Source organism: Ornithorhynchus anatinus, chromosome 11 (genome assembly GCF_004115215.2).
Source record: "Ornithorhynchus anatinus isolate Pmale09 chromosome 11, mOrnAna1.pri.v4, whole genome shotgun sequence".
In the NCBI taxonomy this organism is placed as follows: Eukaryota; Metazoa; Chordata; class Mammalia; order Monotremata; family Ornithorhynchidae; genus Ornithorhynchus; species Ornithorhynchus anatinus.
Genome location: NC_041738.1, coordinates 38891667 through 38914363, shown reverse-complemented (window position 1 = coordinate 38914363; position 22697 = coordinate 38891667). Strand labels below are relative to the sequence as shown.

The window sequence follows — 22697 nt, the reverse complement described above, 5'->3', positions numbered from 1 at the left end:
TAGCTGGCCCTGTAATGCTCTAACCCCTTTTGACCCCCACACCCAAAGTGAATGGTGGCACCTAGGCTTCTCACTGCAAATGGAATTTTCTTCTGTAGCTGTCTATTGTTTTAATGTACTCTCCAGAGCTTAGTACAGTGCTCTGCACATAGTAAGCACTCTCTGTATATGAGTAAATGAATGATTGAAAGACATTTAAAGAGTAATTAATTTGGCAATGTGAATGGAACCATGCTGTGAGCCTGTTGTTGGGTAGGGATTATCTCTATTGCTGAATTGTACTTTCCAAGCACTTAGTTCAGTGCTCTGCACACAGTAAGCGCTCAATAAATACCCATTGAATGAATGAATGAACCATACCAAAAAGGAAGACCTATAGAGATGAAAAAGTGTCTCTGAGGTGGATATGCAGGTGGTTTCCTGCCCTATTCATGAAGATCTATAGGGATGGAGATTCCAGAATCATCCTCCAACGTCCATTTTAATTTTTATCAGCACTTGCAGCCAAGGAATACTTTCTTAGACTTAATAAATGATTGAATATACAGGTTTCCCAAGCCAACCATGGGAGTTGGGTGCCTGAAAGGCCATAGTTAAGTTAGTAAGTACTCAGTCAGGACAAAGTCATATGGAATACATGGGGTGAGGTACTGTCCAACTTCTTTTAAAAAAAAAATAAATCACAATTATTATTCTCTGGCTTCAGTGACACCGTCAAGTACAGTGCCCTGCACATAGTAAGTGTTCAATAAATACAACTGGTAAAAGGCAAAATTTGCAGAAAGAAAACAAAGAAATCTAAATCTCTTTCAAACCAGCTGTGGTCCTTCCTCCTTCCTTCAGGAATCTCATTGAGCTACCCTGTCCAGATATCACTAGTTTATTAGTGTTTCCAGTGGAACTTAAATTAAGTTTCAATCAAGTTCCACTGGAAACAAATGAAAATGTTTAAAATTATCTAACGTAGAGTGGACTTTAAACCATTACAAATAGTCCCCAGTAAAGAACTATTGATGCCGTGATGGAGAAACAGAGGCCCTGTGTCTGAAGTTCTGCAAAGATAGCTGATTTGGAAGAACCCAGAAAATTGGGGTTGCTCAAATTTTTTTTGGCATGCCTGTTGCATGCAACCAAAACATGAACTGAAAATTGAGCTTGGAGCCTCGAAACCTCATCTGGAAGATTGAGATAGGCAAAAAATTGATGAAGATGATGTACTGTATTTGAAAATGACACTATTAACAGGGAATTTACCTACAGAAGCTGTTTTATAATTGATGGTTCAATTCTGCCTTTAAAATATTTTAGGAGGGCACAGTGTGTTTAGAGCTTTGGTTACTCTGGTCTGTGGTGCTAGAGCATAGAATTGGTAGTACAATGGGGTCACTTTGACCATAAATGGAGTTTGTACATAAAATTGTGGAATATATCTTGCAAAGGGCCACACTCTATCTTTTGATTCATTTGTTGCGCTTTCATGCCTCAGTGGGAACCTGACTGGCTAGAATGAGAGAAAAGATGCCCTGTGATCAACTCCTTCTTACAGGTCTGAATTGAGACAACCTAATGATTAGACCAAGGCTTCTCTGTCATCTTCTAGACTGTAAGCTCATTGTGGGCAGGGAACGCGTCTGCTTATTGTTACATTGTACTCTCCCAAGTGCTTAGTACAGTGCTCTGCACACAGTAAATACTCAGTAAATATGATTGAATAAATAAATGAGTTCTTGCCAGGGGATGCTGTTATTATTAGCTCCAGAGGTATTCCCCACTGGAATTGGTCTAATTGCCCAGCGGAGCTTTCTGCTGCTCTTCTTCTATGGCTCTGCAGACATTTTCTCTGGACACAGCTGAAAGGAATCAGAGCCTTGAGAATGTATTTTTATTGTTGTGTGCTATAAGATAGACATAAAGCTCTCTTCTAAAATAATGGGCACCATATAGTGCATGATCATTGAGGCACGGTCCTACAAGCGCCCCTTAAAGAGTCTTCTATTCTCCCATAAAACCTTCCCTAGACAATACCCATGGCTGATTTAGGTTGGGCATTGAGTTTATTTGATTTTGTGTTGATTTATTTATTTGGAGTGTTTCTAGAGTAGTATGTCTGGGATTTTATGGTTTAAGCTCTGATTCTGGTATTTCTGGACTGCCTGACTTCATTATGTAGTATTATAATCAGCGTTATCAGATTGCATTTATAAAATCCAAGGCAATGTGGTTGCCACTTAACTAGAGCTTGTAAAAAGAGGTGAACCTGGCCTATGAGTCCAAAATTGTCTGTCAAGGGTCAAGTGCTGGCTTCTGTTTTTCAAAATCTCCTGCCCAGATTCACCACACTCCATCGGCATTTGGAGAAACAAGGAAGACCTCTGGAAGTAGTAAGGAGGTTGGGGAAAGATTCATAGTTAATCCCCAATATTTTCAAATGATGCACAGCAATCACAAGTGGAGAAATTCTCATTTAATTCAGAAAGAGAACAAAAGAGAGAAAAGCTACAGACAACTTTCTCCAATTCAAACTTCAGCACCAGGCCTCCTACAGCGGAAGTTAGAAGGCCCCCAGGTTCCCGATCTCAATGGGGCAATTAGCAGCACTTTGGCCAAACTTCACATTGCTCCTGCAGAGCAACCAAATTATCAATTCCTAACCCCTCCTATTTGCTCTGAAGTAATGATAATTAAACAAAAACCTAGATACTTCTAAATCAGAAGTCAGAGAAGGCAGAGCAGCACTGGAGGTGAGGTGAGAAAGAGCCACTTTCTTGGATTTTAAAAAGTTAAGCATCAGAGAGGTGAATTTCTCTGCATTAAGTAGGTCAGAAGTGACCCACTCTTTCCTGTTGAACTGTCCCTTTAAATTACATAAAATAACCCACCCCCTCTCCCTCCCTGGGGTTCTCATGGCTTTTGGTTTCCCTATCCCTCCTCTCCTTAGTCTAAACTCACTTCCCTCTCTCTTCAGTCTTAAAGTGGTCTGCACATGGTAAACGCTAACGAAATGCCATTAATTGATTAATGGATTCGAGCTATCCCATGCTACCCTTGATTTTTTTCTACAGCTCCTTGCTGCTCCTGTCACAGCTGCTTTCCCCCACATCCTCCACCACTCCAGCTGTTTCCGGGATTGGCAGTCCCTGCTTTCTGGAGTTGCTGAATCATAGGGCTGGGGCCAGACCAAGATAGGAATCAGCAGTTGAGAAGGAGAATGTGAAGAAAAAAGAGGGGGACGTTGGCCTGGGAGAGCTGTGAACTTCTCCCCCCATCCACCTGTCCTTGCAAGAGCACGGGCTTGGGAGTCAGAGGTCGTGGGTTCTAATCCTGACTCTGCCACACTTGTCTGCTGTGTGACCTTGAGCAAGTCACTTCACTTCTCTGGGCCCCAGTTACCTCATCTGTAAAATGGGGATTAAGAGTGTGAGCCTCATGTGGGACAGGGACTGTGTCCAACCTGATTACCTTGTATCTACCCTAATGCTTACAGCAGTGCTTGGCACAGAGTGTTGAACAAATACCATAATTATTATTATTATCCTCCTTCTACATCACTACCTTTCCTCAACATTGGAGCTGTCCTCGTCTAGTGGAAAGAGCAAGGACCTGGGACTCAGAGGACCTGAGTTCTAATTCCAACTCCACCACTTATCTGCCGTGTGACCTTGGGCAATTCACTTCTCTCTGCCTCAGCTACCTCATCTATAAAATGGGGATTAATACTTTGAATCCCATGTGGGACAGGGATTGTGTCCAATCCAATTATTTTGTGTCTACCCTCAGCACTTAGTACAGGGGAAGCAGCGTGGCTCAGTGGAATGAGCCTGGGCTACGGAGTCAGAGGTCATGAGTTCGACTCCCGGCTCTGCCACTTGTCAGCTGTGTGACTGTGGGCAAGTCACTTCACTTCTCTGTGCCTCAGTTCCCTCATCTGCAAAATGGGGATTAACTGTGAGCCTCACGTGGGACAACCTGATTACCCTGTATCTACCCCAGCTCTTAGAACAGTGCTCTGCACATAGTAAGCACTTAACAAATACCAACATTATTATTACAGTGTCTGGCACATAGAAAGCACTTACCAAATACCATATTAAGTTAAAAGGGGTTATGGGAAGACTGGAGAGACAGGAAGGCAAGTTCAGGGTTTAGGGACAGGGAATAGGAAAGCTGAAAGCCTCAGGAACCCAGGAAAGCTGGGATAGGGGGAGGGGCCTGAGCTGAAGAAGCAGGGACTCTCGAGCAGCAATCACTTCGAGAGGAAGTGATTTCCCCCAGGCTGACAAGGAACCTTTTAAAAGCACTGCCTTAATCGCTAATTCACCGAGCCATTCCCAGACTCCTATTGGGCAGATCCACCACCTTCCAGGAAGGTTCTAAATTCCCAAAGGATTCTAGGAAAACTTTGAAGATTCTGGGAAACCTCACTTCCAGAAAGAGTTTCCTGGAATAGCCTTCCTATTCCCTCATTTCTTTTTTGTTAAGATTATTGCCCCCACCCCCTTCACCAATATAAGCCTGAATATTTGCATAGGCATGTTTTACCAACACCTGGACAGCCAGAAATGATAGCATTTGGGCAGGCCTGTGCCAAGGCTGGCAGTGTAGTACAGTTGCCACTTTGGGGACCATCATAGCCACATTCACTGGTTCAGACCAGTATAGAGAAATAGTTACTATTTTCTCCATTAGACTTGGCACCAAAGCTCCAGGAGCTAGGATCCGGTCCTGCTAGAAATGATAGTGGAAAAGGGATAGAGAACTCACCACTTGATAAATGGAACCAGAGAGTTCACATCTTTCTCCTCCATGTACCCCATTCCCCAGCTCATACTTCTCCCCTGCCTGGAATGCCCTTTCACTTCAAATCCCCCAGACCACAGCTTTCCCCTACCTTAAGAGCCCTTCTCTCACCTCCTTCAGAAAACTATCTCCAATTAATTCTTCACACTCCAAGTTTTGTCAAGGCAACAGCCTCCCTTGTAGTAGTAATAGTCTTTATTAAGTGCTTATTGTGTGCAGAGCACTATACTGTGAGGAGAGAACACAAGAGTTCTACTGGCTATTTCTCTGTTCTTCCAACTATTCCCACTACTTGTAAATAGTTCAGTCTGTAAACTCCTAGAGAACAGGAAGCATGTGTTTGGCTGCTGTTGAATGCTTCCCAGTGCCTCACGCAGTGTGTTGCACTCAGTACATATTCTATATATAACATTAATTGGTTGACTGACGACTGGATACGAAGCTTTAGCAGCCTAGAATTCTGTCACTGACTGGCAACAGGATGCTTTATGAGGAGCCCTGCTCTTGGACCAGTGGAAAAAGCCCTGCTTTGAGAATCAAGAGCCTCCTCTAACGCCAACCTACTCACTGTACCTGGATCTCGTATATCTCACTGCACAAGTCCTGCCTTTGTCCTGAACTCCCTCCGTCTTCTTATCCCATCACTCTCCCCACCTTCAAATCCTTATTGAAGGCACGTCTCCTCCAAGAGGCCTTCCCTGATTAAACCCTCATTTCCTCTTCTCCCACTCTCTTCAGCATCTCCTTTACACATGGATTTACACCCTTTATTCACCCCTGCCTCGATCCCACAGTGTCTACGGCCATATCTGTAATTTATATTAATGTCTGTCTCCCCATCTAGACTGTCAGCTCAGTATGGGCAGAGAACATGTCTACCAATTCTGTAGTATTGCACTCTTGCAAGCAGTTAGTACAGTGCTCGACACTCAGGAAGCACTCAATAAATACTGTCTCCCCCGATTAGACTGTAAGCCCGTCAAACGGCAGGGACTGTCTCTATCTGTTGCCGACTTGTTCATTCCAAGCGCTTAGTACAGTGCTCTGCACATAGTAAGCGCTCAATAAATACTATTGAATGAATGAAATACGATTGATTGACTGATTGATAGCCCAGCTTCAGCTTGTAGCTGGCTAACATAGGTGAAGACTGCATAGGCACAGGGAAATTTGCTACAGCCCTGCCTACCCACTCACACGTTGCCACCTGGGCCCTAGTGGAATCACGACTTGCAAAGCTGAGAAAGTGTTAGTGCTGCCATACAAACTATCAACAGTATAATCAAGTCCCCCGCATGCGTTGTTCCAGACAGGAGACTCTGGTGATGTAGTGAGGGAGGTTTTTAATGGTCTACAATCCTACTGCTCAGGTGCTTGCTTCTTCAGAGAAGAGGAACCTTGAAATCATCCCATCAAACATCCTACCCACTGAACTATGTGCATTTTTCTCTTGAACTATTAGCAAACCACAGTCATAGTAATAAGGAAGGTTCAAAATTACTAGTTGTCTTTCTGCCAGGCAGCTATCCCTTTAAGAGAAAGGCCCTCAGCTAAGTTTGGCTTCCCTAGAATAGAATCATTTGAATCTCCAGCACAGTACTGCCCTATCAATCAACCAGTCATATTTAGTGAGCACTTAATGTTTGCCAAGAAGTGTCCTAAGCACTTGGGAGAATACAATATAACAGAGTTGGTACACATGTTCCTTGTCCACAATGAGCTTACAGTCTATGGTGTCCTCCTGTTCCTCAGGCTGGAGGTCTGGTCTTGAGGACACCTTTCCAGCCCAGGTTTCTAGTGGTTTCACCCAAAAGAAACTCAGATTCACCTCGGGGGTGATTCTAAGCCTGGGCAGCCAGATTAAAAAAATGGTGCCATTTGCTACGTGCTTACTATGTTCAGAGTGCTGTTCCAAGCTCTGGGAGATACAAGGTGATCAGATTGTCCCACGTGTGGCTCACAGTTTGAATCTCCATTTTAATAATGTTGATATTTGTTATGCGCTTACTATGTGCAGAACACTGTTCTAAGCGCTGGGGTAGATACAGAGAAATCAGGTTGTCCCACGTGAGGCTCACAGTCTTAATGGCCATTTTACAGGTAAGGGCACTGAGGCACAGAGAGGTTAAGTGACTTGCCCAAAGTCACACAGCGGACAAGTGACAGAGCTGGGATTCGAACCCATGACCTCTCACTCCCAAGCCCGGGCTCTTTCCACTGAGCCATGCTGCTTCTCTCATTTTACAGATGAGGTAACTGAGGCACATAGAAGTTAAGTGATTTGCCCAAAGTCACACAGATGGCAAGCAGCAGAGCCGGAATTAGAACCCACGACCTCTGATGCCCAAGCCCAGGCTCTTTCCACTGAGCCACGTTGTTTTGGGGTATCTCTCTGCAAGGATGCATAATAGACTTCAGCTTCACATTGTGCAAAACCAACCAGGTTACTATTAGACTATCCACCTAAATTGAAGAACAGTATACCATGGGTGAATAAGCAAGAATGCTGTGCAAATTTGTGTGGCTTACTGCTAACCTCCTGGCAGGGATTAGGTTTATTCACTTTTCTTATTTGCAAAAATGGCCTAATGGCAATTCTCTGCTTGTCCAATAACCAAGGTTGTTTAACTTTTTCTTCCATTTAGTGATATGCCCATTTCTGGTACTATATGAACTCATTTCATCCATTTCAGTTGTGTTAAAACTTCTGATAAAAGCTGATAGATGTATCACTGGTTTTCAGAAATAAAATTGGGAACATAAGATTTTTTGGTGGAAAAGAAAATCTTCTTGTTTGAGTTCTAAGAATATCCTAAAAATCATGGACTGGGTTGTCCACATTATTTCTAGTTAGAAGGAAATTTTTTCCAAGCCTTTGTATCCTATAATTTAATATAGACACAGCATTGTAGTCACTTCTATCAAACTATTAAAGACTAAAGTAGAAGGAGTTGAGAGAGGGATATTGACATAGAAATCCCTGATTCCTTCAACATGAGATAACAAACATGACCCAGATCCTTAAAACATCAAATGAGACAAAGAGAACTGACACAGACTCTGAAAGACATGAAATGGGGAGAAAAGTGGTATGTCTCAGAAAATGTTAAGTGAGAGGGAAATAGAAGAGAAATGCAGCAAATTAGAGAAACTGAACAGGAAAGTGACAAAAGTTGTGGGGAAGAAAGGGGAGAGAGATGGATAAAGGAAGAGAGAGGAAGAAAAAGAATATTAACACATAATAAGAATGCTTTGTGTTTCAGGTCCACCTCATTAGACCATATTCCCAATCAGTTAATGAAAAATGTTTATTTCCACTGAGGTTTTATGTTGCTGTTTGTGAGATGTCCATTTCATGTGAATGAACAAACCAGACTGAACATAGAACTTCGGCTTTGGATCTTTGGAGAAGCAGCGAAGCCTAACAGAGAGACCACGGGCCTGGGATTCGGAGGACCTAGGTTCTAAACCCAGCTCTGCCACTTGCCTGTAGTATCACCTTGGGCAGATCATTTAATTTTGGGGATGCCTCAGTTTCCTCATCTTTATAATGGGAATTAAATACTTGCTCACCTTCCTATTTAGACTGTGAGCCCCAAGTGGGACAGGCACTGTGTCCAACCTGATTATTTTGTATCCACCCCAGCACGTAATGCAGTGTGTGAATGCTTAATGAATATCACAATTATTATATTACATCTCACTGAGAGTGTCCCTGTGAATTCTGTCCAGCCAGTCCCCACTTAATGATGATAATGCTGATTGTGGTATTTGTTAAGCGCTTACCCTGTGCCAAGCACTGTACTAAGCACTGGGGAAGATACAAGATAATCAGGTCCCACATGGCTCACAGTCTAAGTAGGAGGGAGCACAGGCATTGAATCCCCATTTTGCAGAGGAGAGACCTGAGGCACAGAGAACTAAAGTGACTTGATCAAGATCACACACCAGACAGGTGACAGAGGTAGGATTAAAACCCACTTCCTTAACATTGTACTGGCTAGACTATTACCTTTCTTTCCACTCAACTTGGCTCGATTAATCAATCAATTGTATGTATTGAGCGTTTACTATGTACAGAGTACTGTACTAAGCCCTCGGGAGAGTATAATAAAATATCGAGGAGAAGACATTAATTTAAAAAAATGGATTAGCTTTTTCAGCAGCAGAAAGCAACTTCCTTTTCTTTGTGATCTGCAAGTGCTGAACTTGCTTTGGTGTATTGCTAGTGCTCCAGAAAGAGAGGCCGCTAAGAGATCTGGACTTCTGGGACAACACTGGATTGCCCGAATGGAAACTTAAGCAAAAATATGGAGACTGGTTTTGAGGGCAACAGGTGCATCAGTGACTGATCTGCTTTCAGGATCCCCATTTTACTCCCTCTGTTTCCATCAGTGGTATTTATTGAGCACTTACTGTAAACAGAGCACTGTACTAAGCATATGGAAGAGAACAACTAAATAGACTTGGGAGACAAGCTCCCTGCCCACAGCGGACCTTACAGTCTAGAGGAGGAGACAGACATTAAAATAAATTATGGCTACGTACGCGAGTGCTGTGGGATTTAGCCTGGGGTGCTTAAGGGGTACAGATCCAAGTGCATAGGTGACCGAGAGAGAAGGAGTAGAGGAAACGAGGGCTTAATTGGGGAAGGAATCTTTTCGGGAGAAGTGGTTTCAGCAAGGCTTTGAAGGTGGGGAGAGTGGCGGTTTGTCATATATGAAGGGGGAAGGAGTTCCAGGCCAAAAGGAGGGTGTTTACAAGGGTTAAGTGAGAGAGGCGAGATCTATATCCAGTGAATAGATTGGTGTTAGAGGAGCAAAGTGTGCAGTCTGGGCTGTAATAATCTCCTTGTGGGCAGGAAACATGCCTACCAAATCTTTTAGAGTGTACTTTCTCAAGCACTTAGTACAGTGCTCTGAACTCAATAAGTGCTCAAGAAATACAGTTGATTGATTGAGATCGGCGAGGTAAGATGAGGAGAGCTGATTGTGCTCTGCACACAGTAAGTACTCAATAAATATGACAGAATGAATTAATGATCTAATACCTTAAAGCCAATGACAAAGGAACCTCTCCTCTACAAAGAGGTGGAAGGGGAACCCCTGAAGGGTCTCGAGGAGTGGGGTGACATGGACTGAACTGTAGTAACTATGGCATGCCCACGCCATGCAGTATCAGGAAAGGGACCGCTCCCCATGCCCACCCATCATAAGAGTCCAAACCCACTGAGGTTCCAAGAGTAGGCTTGGGCCACTCAGTTATAAAAAGCAAAGGAGGTGACCAAGCAGAAATAGCATGGGAGTAAAGAATGGGGCAGCATTAGAGGACAGGGTTCTTGGGTGAGATCCATGTGGGAAAGTCCTAGGCCAGGGGAATAGCAATGGGCCGGGCCAAGACCCGGCTGGGAAGGAAGAAGGGAGTCTTAATGATTAATGGGAAGGAAAAAAAACCATGAAAAGGTCTAAACTGGATGGCAAAGACTAGGAAACAAATAGACTCTGTAGGATTTTCTCCCTTCTACAGGTGGCTTCAGAGAAGAAAATGGGCAGGGCTGCAGAAAAGAGGTAGGGAAAGGGTCAGGTTGATGATTGAAGAGGAAAAACAGTGAAAGAAAGATATCAACATTTCTTCCACCTTCTTTCACCAAAAATGTATCAGCAAGTGCGTGGTCATTTTTAAACTGCCAGTGATTAAATTGCAATAGGACATTAAGTAAAGGAGGCAGTATTCCTAAAGGCAACCTGACTATTGGCCCTTGCTTTTCTCCTGTCTAGGAACAAAATACTGAGGGCAAGAGCATAAAGTGAATGAAAATTTAACCAATTTATAATCAAATGAAAATCTATGGGCCCAGAGCCAGAAAATATTCTTGGATTGAACATTTTTCAGTGCCCTAAATTTAACCAGCTGGAATTCTTTTTTAAGTACCATTTTATTCAATCTTTTGAAATGAAGAATTTGCCTTTTAATGGGAAATCTGCCTTTCATTGTAAAGTTGGAACTTAACATCCCTGACTTGGTTATTCTCCCCAGACGCTGGCTTTTTTTTGTTCTCTATGGTTAGCATAGAATAAAGACAAATTTATTTGCAGTAAATTTATTTCAGGCATGACAGACTGGAGTCATATATTTGTATGGATCAAGTAACATAAAACATGTAACTCTTGGCTGTGTCATCACTAACCTTCACAATCATGAGTTCAGAAGGATGGAACAGTTCAACAGACAAAGAGCAGTTTTAGAACAAATGATTGATGCAATTAAAGTTATTGGTAAAGAAGAATTCAGTTACTGAGGAGCAAAATACTCGTAAACAGTGAAGAAGTGTGTTATGGGTTACTTTTTGAATTCTAGCTTTGAGGAACTAGAAATGTGTTACTCAAAAAGCACCTTGATTCTTTAATAGCTAGAGCAACTTTTAATGGTAGTGGAGGAAGAAATTCTAGCTCTACTCTCATTTCTAAAACAAAGGCATCAAAGATTAATTAAGATGTCTGTCAGTGCTGGTGTTAAAAAAAGCTGGCAAGTTTTTAGTTTCGATTGAAGCTATTCAAATTACAGCTAAACTGCAGCTTGTTCAATAATCAGTGCTAGAATATGACACTGAATCTATGAGAGAACATCTGATACCTATTGTAAACTAAAAGTCAAGTACTGGGGAAATACATTCCAGACTGTAGCAAATGTACTCAGATCAAATCATATTTCTCTGAAAAATTATGAGGGATATAGAACTGATGGTGCTCACAACGCGGAGGGAGAGTTCAGTGGGTTTGCATCCTGGTTTTAAAGTAAGGATTATCCATCCAGCCGAACTAAAGGATTGTGTCAGTGCTTACTTTATAATGGGAGAGGTGCCAGAGTGCTGAAAACCAGCACTTTGCCACCATCTCCCAGTCTTGTCCAGAGAAGTTAGAGAGCTGTAACAGAGGGGAGCTTGGCAGGGGCCAGAGGGGAAGGTGAGCGGATACTGTAGGAGGACACTTCTTATTACCGCTGCTCCCTCCAGCTCCAGACTTCCAGTGTTCCTTATTCGCTCTGAGGCTCCTGACTTTCTGCAACTCCAGGAAGCACTTCTCCCTTTAGGAGATGAGGCTCCAGAACCCGTCCAAGGCCTCCGTCAAAGGTCCAGGCCTAGCCCCCGAAACTTTCCATATACTTGACTTTGCTATTCCCAAACATGATCTCTGGGAGTGGTGAGTGTAATCGAGTCAGAAAAGGCAGAGTTCTGAGCCTGGCTCCTCTATGTACCTGTTGAATGGCCTTGGACAAATCACTTAACTTCTCTGGACCTCAGTTCACTCATTGGTAAAATGGGGATTCAATACCTGATCTCTACCTGCAATAGTTTTATTGCTATTGTTCTTGTCTGTCGGTCTCCCCTGATTAGACTGTAAGCCCATCTAAGGCAGGGACTGTCTCTATCTGTTACCGATTTGTACATTCCAAGCGCTTAGTACAGTGCTCTGCACATAGTAAGCGCTCAATAATTACTATTGAATGAATGAATTGAATGAATGTTCTCCCTCCTACTCAGATTGTGAACTCCAAGTGGGACCTTATTACCTTGTAATTACTCTAGTGCTAAGTACAGTGTTTGGCACCTAGTAAGTGCTTAACAAATACCAAAATTTTTATCATCATTACTAGTATTATTATGTTGCATCTACACCAGTGCATAGCACAGAGCTTTGTTCTTAACAAATACTGCTATTATTATTATCATCATCATAATCATTAATAATGAAGGATATTTTACTTGGGGGCTTTTAAATTCTCTCCACATTTTTAATGGAGCCACTTCAAAGAATTGATATTTGGTATGTACACCGAGTGCACTTTAACTCTTTCTTTGAGGCATCTAAATGAGTAGTTTCAAGAAAGTTCTTTGATTATTTAGTCAGATTTTATTTGAAACTCCAACTTGAATATATTCCCATCCAGAGGATTTTTATTTACATATTAGATGCAAGTCTGCGCTACCAAAATAGATACTGAGCAGTTTGGAAATCTTACGGCTCAATTGTTTCTGAAATTCTTTAGATTAATAACATGTTTCTCCCAGTATTTAGATAAGTAGCATAGATACTTTGCAGGCCAAGAGAATGGTTTCAAAAAGCAGTCAAAACATAAAAGGAAGTGGCAAAAAATCTTAGAGGTCTTCTACAGAGACTCCAGACCTGGGTTACATAGACAAATGAACTACCCAATACCAAGGTCATTAATTTAATCTTTGAAAGTTTTCCGTTCCTGAATTACATAATGACTTTAGAAAAAGAGAATGGAATAAATTTAAAAAATCAATCCATGATCTCAAATTAAAAAGTTCATGATAAATACCCAGCCAGATTGATGTAATGAACACAGCTGACTGCAGTTTTCACAAGTGATTCTTTTGGGCTAAGAAAGTGATATGACTTTACCCATTATCACACATAGGTAAAACACCTCTAATGTGGATGTTGATTGAATCCAATCATTTATCACTCATTCATTTTCTGCTTGCCTTTGTTTTTATTAGCTGTATCTATATTTTCCCTCTTGTTTCCATAAAATGTATATATACAATCTGTGTCTGCCTGTATGTCCCAATAGATTGTAAACTTGTTGAAGTCCTAGTTGAAGAACATGGGCCTAGAAGTCAGAGGACCTGGGCTCTTATCCTAGCTCCACCACCTGCCTGCTGGCTGACCTTAGGAAAGTCAGTCAACTTCTCTGTGCTTCAGTTTCCTCATCTGTAAAATGGTATTCAGTAATTGTTCTCCTCCTAGTTAGATTGCAAGCCCCATATGGGATAGGGACTGTGTTTGACCTGATTATCTAGTATCTACCCCTGTGCATAGTATGGTGCTTGGCACATAGAGTTTAACAAATAACCCAATTATTATTATTGTTGTTATTATTGGATTGTACATTCCCAAACACTTTCTAAAATGTTCTGCACATAGCTTAGTGGAAAGAGTCAAAGGACCCGAGTTCTAATTCCAGTTCCTCCACTTGTCTGCTCAGTCACCTGGAGCAAGTCATTTCGGTTCTCTGTGCCTCAGTTATGTCACCTGTAACATGGGAATTAAAACTGAGCCCCATGTGAGACTTTGTGTCCAACCTGATTTGCTTGACTTTAACCTAGCATTTAATCTAGTGTCTGGCACAGTAAGTAGTTAAAAAATGCCATTTTTAGAAAAGTAAAGCTCAACTATTACTCCTCCTGTTGATGATGAGCTCTGCATTGTATCTGTGCCAGATTTATAATTTTGCACCAGATTTATTACCTTTGCAGTTGCAACATGAAACTAAGTACTGGAGGTAAAAGTTCAAGGGGAAAGTTGCTGGATATCATACAGAGAAAGTGATCTGAAATCAGGGTACGTTTTGGACCAGTATGTTTATAATAATAATAATAATGTTGGTATTTGCTAAGTACTTACTATGTGCCAAGCACTGTTCTAAGCACTGGGGTAGATACAAGGTAATCAGGTTGTCCCACATAGGGCTCACAGTCTTCATCCCCATTTTTCAGATGAGGTAACTGAGGCACAGAGAAGTTAAGTGACTTGCCCAAGGTCACACAGCTGACAAGCGGCAGAGCTAGAATTAGAACCCATGACCTCTGACTCCCAAGCCCGAGGTCTTTCCACTGAGCCATGCTGTGTACTATATATATATTCACACTATATATATATACTATATATATCTATACACAAGAAAGAGATTCATTTTGATTCAGATAACACATTTACAAATTGGATAACACAGTCACGAACCTTTATTATTGTTATCAACAACAACATGATAAACATTTAACTGAGTGCCCTGCGGTGTGCAAAGTTCAGTAGAAGAGTACCATTTATTGATCACCTTTTGCGTGCCTTTCTACTGTTCTAGTGCATTGTTCTAGTGCTTGGGAAAGTACATTAGAGGTAGAAGATGGGATCCCTGTCTGCCCCAAAGGAATTTACAATCTAGCCAAGAGACAGACAATGAAATAAATTACAGCTAGGTCCCTGCCCTCCAAAAGCTTGCCATCTCATGTGGAGTACAAGACGATACAAACGGGCCAATTATACAATAAAAGAAATCAGGCTTTGTGTTGGGGGCGGGAAGGGGGAAGCTTTTTTTCTTTCATTTTGCTTTGTGTCTTTTTAAGGGTACATTTGCCGTAACCGTCATTGTTTCTAGTGTGGCAGCTATACGCAGTTTCAAGAGAAAAATGAACATGTAGGGATGAATGAGTATAGACACAATCTAAGGGCAAAAGTCTAACTGGCTGGCAGCCCTGCCGAGCCATTCCTTGGTGTGTTAGCTCCCACCAGCGCAGAGGCAAAGGAAACTTATCTGTGCTTACAGTCTTTAATTAAAGCCAAAGTTTTCTACAACATCAGTGTAAACCCTTGGGCTCTTCCCAGTGTGAGGTGTCTTACCTTAAAGAAGTCACAATTGAAGCAGGTGGGAAATGCACAATAGGAAGTCCTTTCTTCACTGTGGGGAACGCTTACACAGGTAAGGCTGTTTTTCCCAGCCTAGTTCTCACTTTAGCCTAGGAAATCAGCATGCCTCAGGTCTGGCAGATAAAGAAAATACTTAAAACATTTGACCGAAGAACAGTAATATTCCTTGACATCCCTGCTGCCACCTTCAGCATTTAGGTTTGAGAAGGAAAGGGACCCTGAAGAGAATACTGAAGAATGAATTGAATGGATCAGAGAAACAAGCATGATCTTTCTTTCCCTGGACATACGGCTAACATGCCCTGCACCATAGCTAGGTTTGTCTAGGTTTGTCATAGGCTCGAGGGCATCGTTCTTTAGAACGTGACCCAGGGGCCCTGTAAAGAGTCCCCCTGGACCTCTCTGTCACCCTTCACCCTGCTTGTGACTTGGCTGGTCCTCTCGGACATATAATTCTGACCTACAGGATCTGGTTCAATGAGCTTGAGTGAGTGAATAGGAGCAGAAACTAGAAAAAAATCACAAAATGATTCCTCAGGAGTAGCTATAATTGAATTTTAGCTTGAAAATCGCTTAAAGTCTATGGAGGTGTATGTAAATTATTTGTGGATGATTTGCTAACATACCCGTGGCCTTCCTAACTATTCCGTAAACCCGGGTGTGGCCTTTGGAGAAATCCTAATGGAGGTCATCGCTCTAGGATATGGTGACATGGATTCATCGATTGTGATTCCTTCGAGAAACAGGACTCACAGTTCTGACTTAGAGAGAAAAACCATCAGATATAGGGAGGCGATGGAACCCTGTGACTTGCACACGGGTAAAATATCAGGATGTACACGCCAACATGAAGCAGAGAGAAGAGACCATTCCGTCCCCCGAGTTACAGTTGTAAATTAACTGTTCTCCTAGCTGAAAAATAGACTCTACCTCCCATGACCTTTACCATCCAGACTGCTTGATGAAATCCCCTGCTTTGGTTACTCATACTTTTCTCCTCCTTCTTGAGGGTAAGGCAATCAGGCTAAGCTCTCCTGATCAAAATCCCCCCAGGGCCTGGAGGTGGAGGGGACCGGTGCATTTTTGTGGAATGAGTGCCTACCATGGGAAACTAGAAAGCAGAACGTCTCTGGCCGGAACATGGAGCTCCACGCCAGCGTCTCTGTTGGCAGGGAGAATTCCCTCACCGCAGCTGAGAGTGTACACTAGAATGGAAATCGGACCTTTTACTCGGTGCTTTCTCTGGTGTGGTATAGATCAAAATAAGAGCAGCTTCCTTAAGGGGATGCCCTGAACGCTTAGCCCACAAGAAGAATGCTTGTTATTTCAGAAGCTGGGGAAGCTGGCCAGACGATCTAAGAAGAATCTTCCTGCCTTTGCAGAGGTCAGAACCTTTGATAATTAGAGGCTGAGTGGCCAGTCCGGGAGCAACTGAAAGGAACCGGTCTGGCTAGCTGGTGCCAGCCCCTTCTCTCCAGTTGGACTCGATAGAAAACCCCACATCATGGTTTTTCTCAGCGCACATCTGTTAGGGACAGGCTGCCCCTCACATAGGAGCAAATACACAGGAACCCCAGGCAGGAGTAAGTTACTCCTGACCAATACACTTCTCAGCCCTGCACAAATGTTTCTCTGGGCTGTGGGGCTTTCTATTCCCCCAGTCCCAGAGCAGTAAGCCTCCTCTTTTCGGCCGTCACAATGTTAAAAGAGGGTCATTTGTTTTCATTACAATTCCTTGAAGCCCTTCCTTCCCTCCTCATTAATGAATTTCCAGTCTTTCATCAAAAAACAAAAACAAAAAACAAACACACAAAAAAAGGATCTGACAGAGGACACGGTTAAGTGGCTGGCGTGCTCGGCTGCACCAGCATTAGAGAGAGAAGACGGCCATTTACTGATTGCTAGGGGTTGACATGACTTGGTTAGTATGCTAATTTAGTCTTTTGCATTTAACATTCAGATCAGGTCTGTGCAGGCTCTCCAGAGCTCTGGAGCACAGGGATGGGTGTCTGCCTGGCAGCATTGAAAATTCAGTGCATGAATAACATAAATACCCAAACATTCTGTCTGTTTCCACTTCTCTCCCATCCTCTCTCTCTCCTCAGACCTACACACATACACAAACACTCTGAGAAGCATACACACACACAGACACACACACACCTCATGCACACACAAATACAATCCAGACAGCTTTCTGTAAGTGTTGGAGAAACGAAACGTGCAAAATCCATCCATGATTGACTAATACTTCCTTCTCTGGGTCCCCAGGGCTTATTTCTGCAGACAATGTATTTTTTTTTCTGCTGAGGAAACTGAGTGGAATGGGCCAGAAGTCAGAAATCATGAAGTAGCCTGAAGGTTAAAATCTCAAGCAAAAGAATGAAAGCTTCTCTATTAGACCCCCACGCTCCCAGGCTTCCTAAAAAAGCCCCACCACATTCAGGTGAAAAAGAACCTCAGTAGCGCTTAGTTTTCACTGCTCAGAGAAATCACCACACACCCAGAAGGAAAATCCATCTCATTTTATTCCATTGGGTTATCACTTTTTCATATGTGCTTGGAACATCTGGATTGCAAGTCCCAATCTTGGAGTTGTCTGGACTTCCCAAGCCATAGGTGAAGGGCTCGGAGTGGAGGCTGTCTCCAAAAGCAGCCCCCTCAGGCAGAGCCAGATGCTAGAGAAGATTACCTGGAATGTTTTGCCAGATCACCAGCCAATGGAAAACTTAATTTCCTGAGCCTCCCTTTTTTCAGTATGCTTCTGTAATGCCGCAGCAGCTCCCAGGAGGCAAACAGGAGAATCAGCAGCTCCTCCTGTCATGTAGCAGATTTGGGGGATGTTTTTAATAGAAAAAGCGATTCTGGGCAAGCAAGAAGCTCCAACTGACAGGCAAGAAAAGGTTTTTCAGCTCAGAATGCAGCACAACTCTGCAACCTTGCACTCCTCCGTTCGAGTCTCTGGGCACGCTAGTGGTCTGTCCCTTTGGCTCTGTCCCCTCTGCCAGGGCAGTATTCCATGCACAGCTGCGAAGTACAGGTAGCCCCTATCCAAGCCCCCGACAGAAGCGACCGATGCTTTCTCGAAGCTGCAGACTTGCTTTTCCTTGAATTTTTTTTTTTTTGGCTCTGGTCCAAGTTGTTTTCCTGTCATCATTTCACTGTCTTTTCCCGTAATCCCTTTTTTAAACATTGCCAACAATTAGCTGAACCCCCCACCCACATACACATATACACCACACACACACACACATCCATGCGTACACACACACTCCACTGAGCCCCATCACTGTCTTGTTTTGCCTTGAAGTATAAGAAATTACAGCTTCTCATTAGCTGGAGAGCACGTTTTGAAAGGCTTTGTGTTTACTCACTTTGTAAGTGATGCTGGCCCTTTTAATTATTCTCCTTCCGCATGCCATAGGAGAGCAGCAAGCTGTTCAAGTCAGCCCAGGCGACTGCATATCCTCAGCAAGGCAGTAGGAAGGAATCGTATTTTACCTCACTGCTGCTGCTTTCTTCCTTTCCTGTCAGCAAGCCAAGGAATCCCCCCAATGCTCTTACGTAGCAGATACCAAAACTGTGAGTCACTTTTCACTCCCAGAGCAATAAGTCCACTGTATCTGTGCACGTAACAGCATACACGAGGCTGGGTTTTCCCCAAGCTACCAACGTGCCCCGGAACCAGTTTTCCAGTTGTGACTTTGTCTTTCTTGCTAGCGTTCCCTCTTTCTCTTCCTCCCCCATCTTTCTTCGGGTTTTTACGCTTTTCTCTTTCTTTCTTCCTCTCCTTCCGTCTCTGTGTTGCCGACAGGAGCCAACCCAGCAAGAGCTGGGTCCCACTCGCCTTCTGTTATTTTTTTTTACTGCGGCAGCCTTTGGCTTCTCCCTCTGCCAAGCTGGATCGCCAAAGACACACGACTCACTCACAATGAATAATCAATACAGATATTGATCTGTGGAAAATGTTTGTAAATTCCTGAAAGGGATTCATGGACGGGGGGCAGGGAGGCTCGTGGGGGACGACAGGGTGATTCTAGCAGCGGCTGTAGGCAGAACCGTACCCGGATCCCAAGTCTCGCTGACTCCGAGGTGACGGGTACTGGAATGTGTGTGGATGAGCGTGTGTCTGCGCGCGCGAGGGGGTGTTCTGTATTTTCATTTCTCCACAGCTGCTTTCCCCGAAGAATCAGAAACCAAATGGTCGGGAGCCCCCGTCAGTGCCATGTCTTGGCTGCAGGCCAGCACTGTTTTGTTTTCATTATCACACGCTACTTTGCAATTTGCATAAATACAGGGTTATTTTTTATCGTGTCGCCCAAAAGATAAAAAAGAAAAGAAGTCTTTGTTGTGCGCAAAGGGGGATTGCTGCATGCTTATGGCATCTGAGGCTCTACCTCCAAGGCAGGGCTTTTGGAGAGGGGGGATCGAGAAGAAAACAAGGGCAATAGGAAGAAGCAATCTCCCAGAGCCAAGAGAACAGTAGAAGAGGCTATACGGGCACCATGGCCTGGAATTGGAAGGTGATGACCGGGCACTTGGTGACACCAGAGATTGAGAAAGTGTTGTCTACAGCTGGGAATCTGTATGCATCTTCTGTCTCTGCCTTCAGAGGTATAGACCACCAAGATCCAGCCCGTGCCCCGGATCAGGCACTGATTGCTGCCAGACGAGAAGAGCTGTTTGTCCTCCCAGGGGAAGATGAGATGCCTCAGCCCAATGTGACTTGTATCACCAGCCCCATCCAAGAACAACCTTGGTGGTCAAGACTGGGAGGGAATTGCAGATTTCTCAGGAGGCCTCATTCCCCCTCAGCCACTCTGTGGTGGCAATCCGGTGATAGAAGCCAGTTCCCCCACCTTGGCAGTTTTTCCAGTTCTTCCCTCTGCACCTTGGTTCCCGGGCTTGGAATTCGCTTCTCTACTGAAGCTCTCCCTGCCTTCTTCGATTTCCAGGGAAATAGGGCTGAAAAAACTGAAGAAATAAGACCATCATATCTCTCACTCGCCATATATGCCCATGGAGCTTTAATCCAAAGGGGACAGTGTGCTGATTCACTCATGTTGATTAGTTGTCTTTCATGTTGCCCAGAAAGGGGCCTCTTGAGTCACTGTAAACTCCAGGCCTTTGTTAGATCACTGGTATGGTGTTTTCCTTTCACCCTCACTCCTGAACCATCCCATACTTCCCTTTCTCTTTTCTCTGCCTTTCTACATATTTATAATTTGATAGTAAAATCTCCTTTGGAAAACTCCAGGCCTTTCCTCATCGGGTTCCATTTTCTCTGCATGAGCTGGGTTCCTGGCCTCCTGACAGAAGTATGAGTAACCTTTGAGATAGCAATCTAGAGTGAGACCTCTATGTGAAGATTCAATTCCAGTGTCTCCTTTCCTGCAAGGAGCTGTCCGCTTTATCAGCTAGGACCAGCAGGAGGGACGCTGATTTTTTATTCTCTCTCTGGCTTCTGATTAGCTCCAGCAATCCAATTAGCGGAGGCATTTATATCACAAGGGGCTGAGGTGCCCCTGCTCATCACAGCAGCTCAGACCCAGTCATAAATTCTGCCGACACTACATCTTCTTGTGACATGGATTAATTACAGCACCAGGGCTTCAAGAGCAGGGCCGCCAGTGGAGGTGTATGTGAATATCAGAAATAAAGAAGAGGTAAAAACAGAATGGGCCTCATGTCCCATGAAGGATTGATCCAGTGGATCACCAATGCCCTCTGCTAAAGTTTTCAGGAGCTCAGGGGCCCAGGTGGGCTAGTTTTGAGCACTCTAGGGGTAATATGATTCAAGGGCAACTGAGTTGGAGCTTTTGGGGGTTCCCCAAGTGATTTTCAGGGCTTTCACTGTGAAATTCACCCTAGCATTCCTTCTCGTATCCTGCCTTCCTCAAGGCAATTTTGGATGGAGGATCAGTAAAACTATTTGCCATTGGTTTCTCCCAGTTCCCAGGTAAACATAGGTATTTCAGTGTGGCTTCGGAATTCAGAGGCAGCTCTCTGTAAACTTCCCACACTGGTGAGAGACTACCTGCTAGCTGGACACTAGCATTTTGTTATCTTTATATCCACTCCTCTGCCCTCCATCCGGCCCTTTGTCTCTCTTTTCACATTCATTAATCTACAATATCCATTCAGTCATCAAATATGATTCACTGATACATCAACTATTTATTCTCTGCTCCTGAGTCACCTGTTCATTCATATGTATATAGCTATCCATTTTTCTGACCAGTTATTGATCTCTGAATATTTTTCTATTTATCTGTCATCCACTTGTCCATCCATTTGTGTATCTATTAATTCATCTACGTATATTATCCATCTATTTTTCTATTTATTCATGTATCTATTCAACTCTCATTTATTTACCAATTTCCAATCTTTAGCAATTTTCTTTTTTACCTTAAATCAAGTGAGAATATAACTCAGTCGATCCCCAAGACCATATTTTTAGTGGTTCCTCAGGTAAAAGTGATTCAGTTTCCAAGTGGGGTGCCATGTCAATACCCCTATTTGGCTTCTTCAAAACCACTGCAGGCTCCCAATAAGAGAACCTAAGATGCTCTCTTAAGTGGGTTAAGAGTTATGAGGAAATACTGAACCAACATATTACCCAGGGTTTCCAGAGGAATTCTGAGTTACCCAAGAAAACGAGTCTTGTATTTTCTACTATTTTTAGCTACAATTTAAAAGGGAGGGAGGGGGATCTACAGAAAACCTTAGATTAGATAAATCTCAATTAGATTTTGTGTTAACCATTAAAATCTACTCTCACCAGTTTGAGACCTCTTGACATTTGAGTTAGCTGCAGTCAGGTTTTGCCTCATTTTAAATGAATATACAACTACATATTGGTATAGCTACACTTGTTTAGACTCATCACCTTGTCTTCTAAAAGAACAAATCAATTGTCAAAAGTGACTTAGTCTCATTTATTTTTTGAGCCTTAAACCAGAAATCGGTGGGTATGCGTTTTGAGCAAAGGTGTGGGTTACTTTCCACTCAAATAGAGAAAAAAAACAAAAATTTTAATTAGGGAGATGAGAGGGAATGCAATCTTCCCATTCTAGAAGACTGTTTCTCCATGTTTTTTGTCTCTGTGTTCTAGATCTTTATCTTTGAAAGTGTTCCCTAAATACTCTTGATTAGTGAATTTAAAAGTAGTCCCATTCTCAGCCAATCATAACTTTAAAATCCCTTTAAATTGAATTTTGGCCCAGTTGAAAACTTCTCTCAAGGAGCTTCAAGGGACTCAAATGTGATGAAGATGACATTTTTGACATATTGCCTCATTGATCCCCTTGCTTCAATTAGTTCTACACCCAACTTTCCTGGGCAGATTTTTAAACTTTACTAAGGAGGGAAACCTCCTTAATTTTCTTCTGTACCCTCTTCCAGAGCGTAACCATTCTCACTGTCCAGAGAGTCTTCTTTGTACAG

The 22697-nt window shown here is 43.1% G+C and overlaps 2 long non-coding RNA genes across 2 annotated transcripts in view; one reads left to right on the top strand and one right to left on the bottom strand.

The window, feature by feature from the left end:
* LOC120638702 overlaps window positions 1-22697 on the top strand; it is a 303340-nt gene that overhangs the window by 161029 nt on the left and 119614 nt on the right. The window lies entirely within an intron of this gene.
* LOC114815144 lies at window positions 17759-20594 on the bottom strand. The gene is made up of 2 exons (XR_003762919.1): window positions 18623-20594; window positions 17759-18065 (listed from the first exon to the last, which is right to left on the bottom strand). It is a non-coding gene; the product is annotated as an uncharacterized LOC114815144 (long non-coding RNA).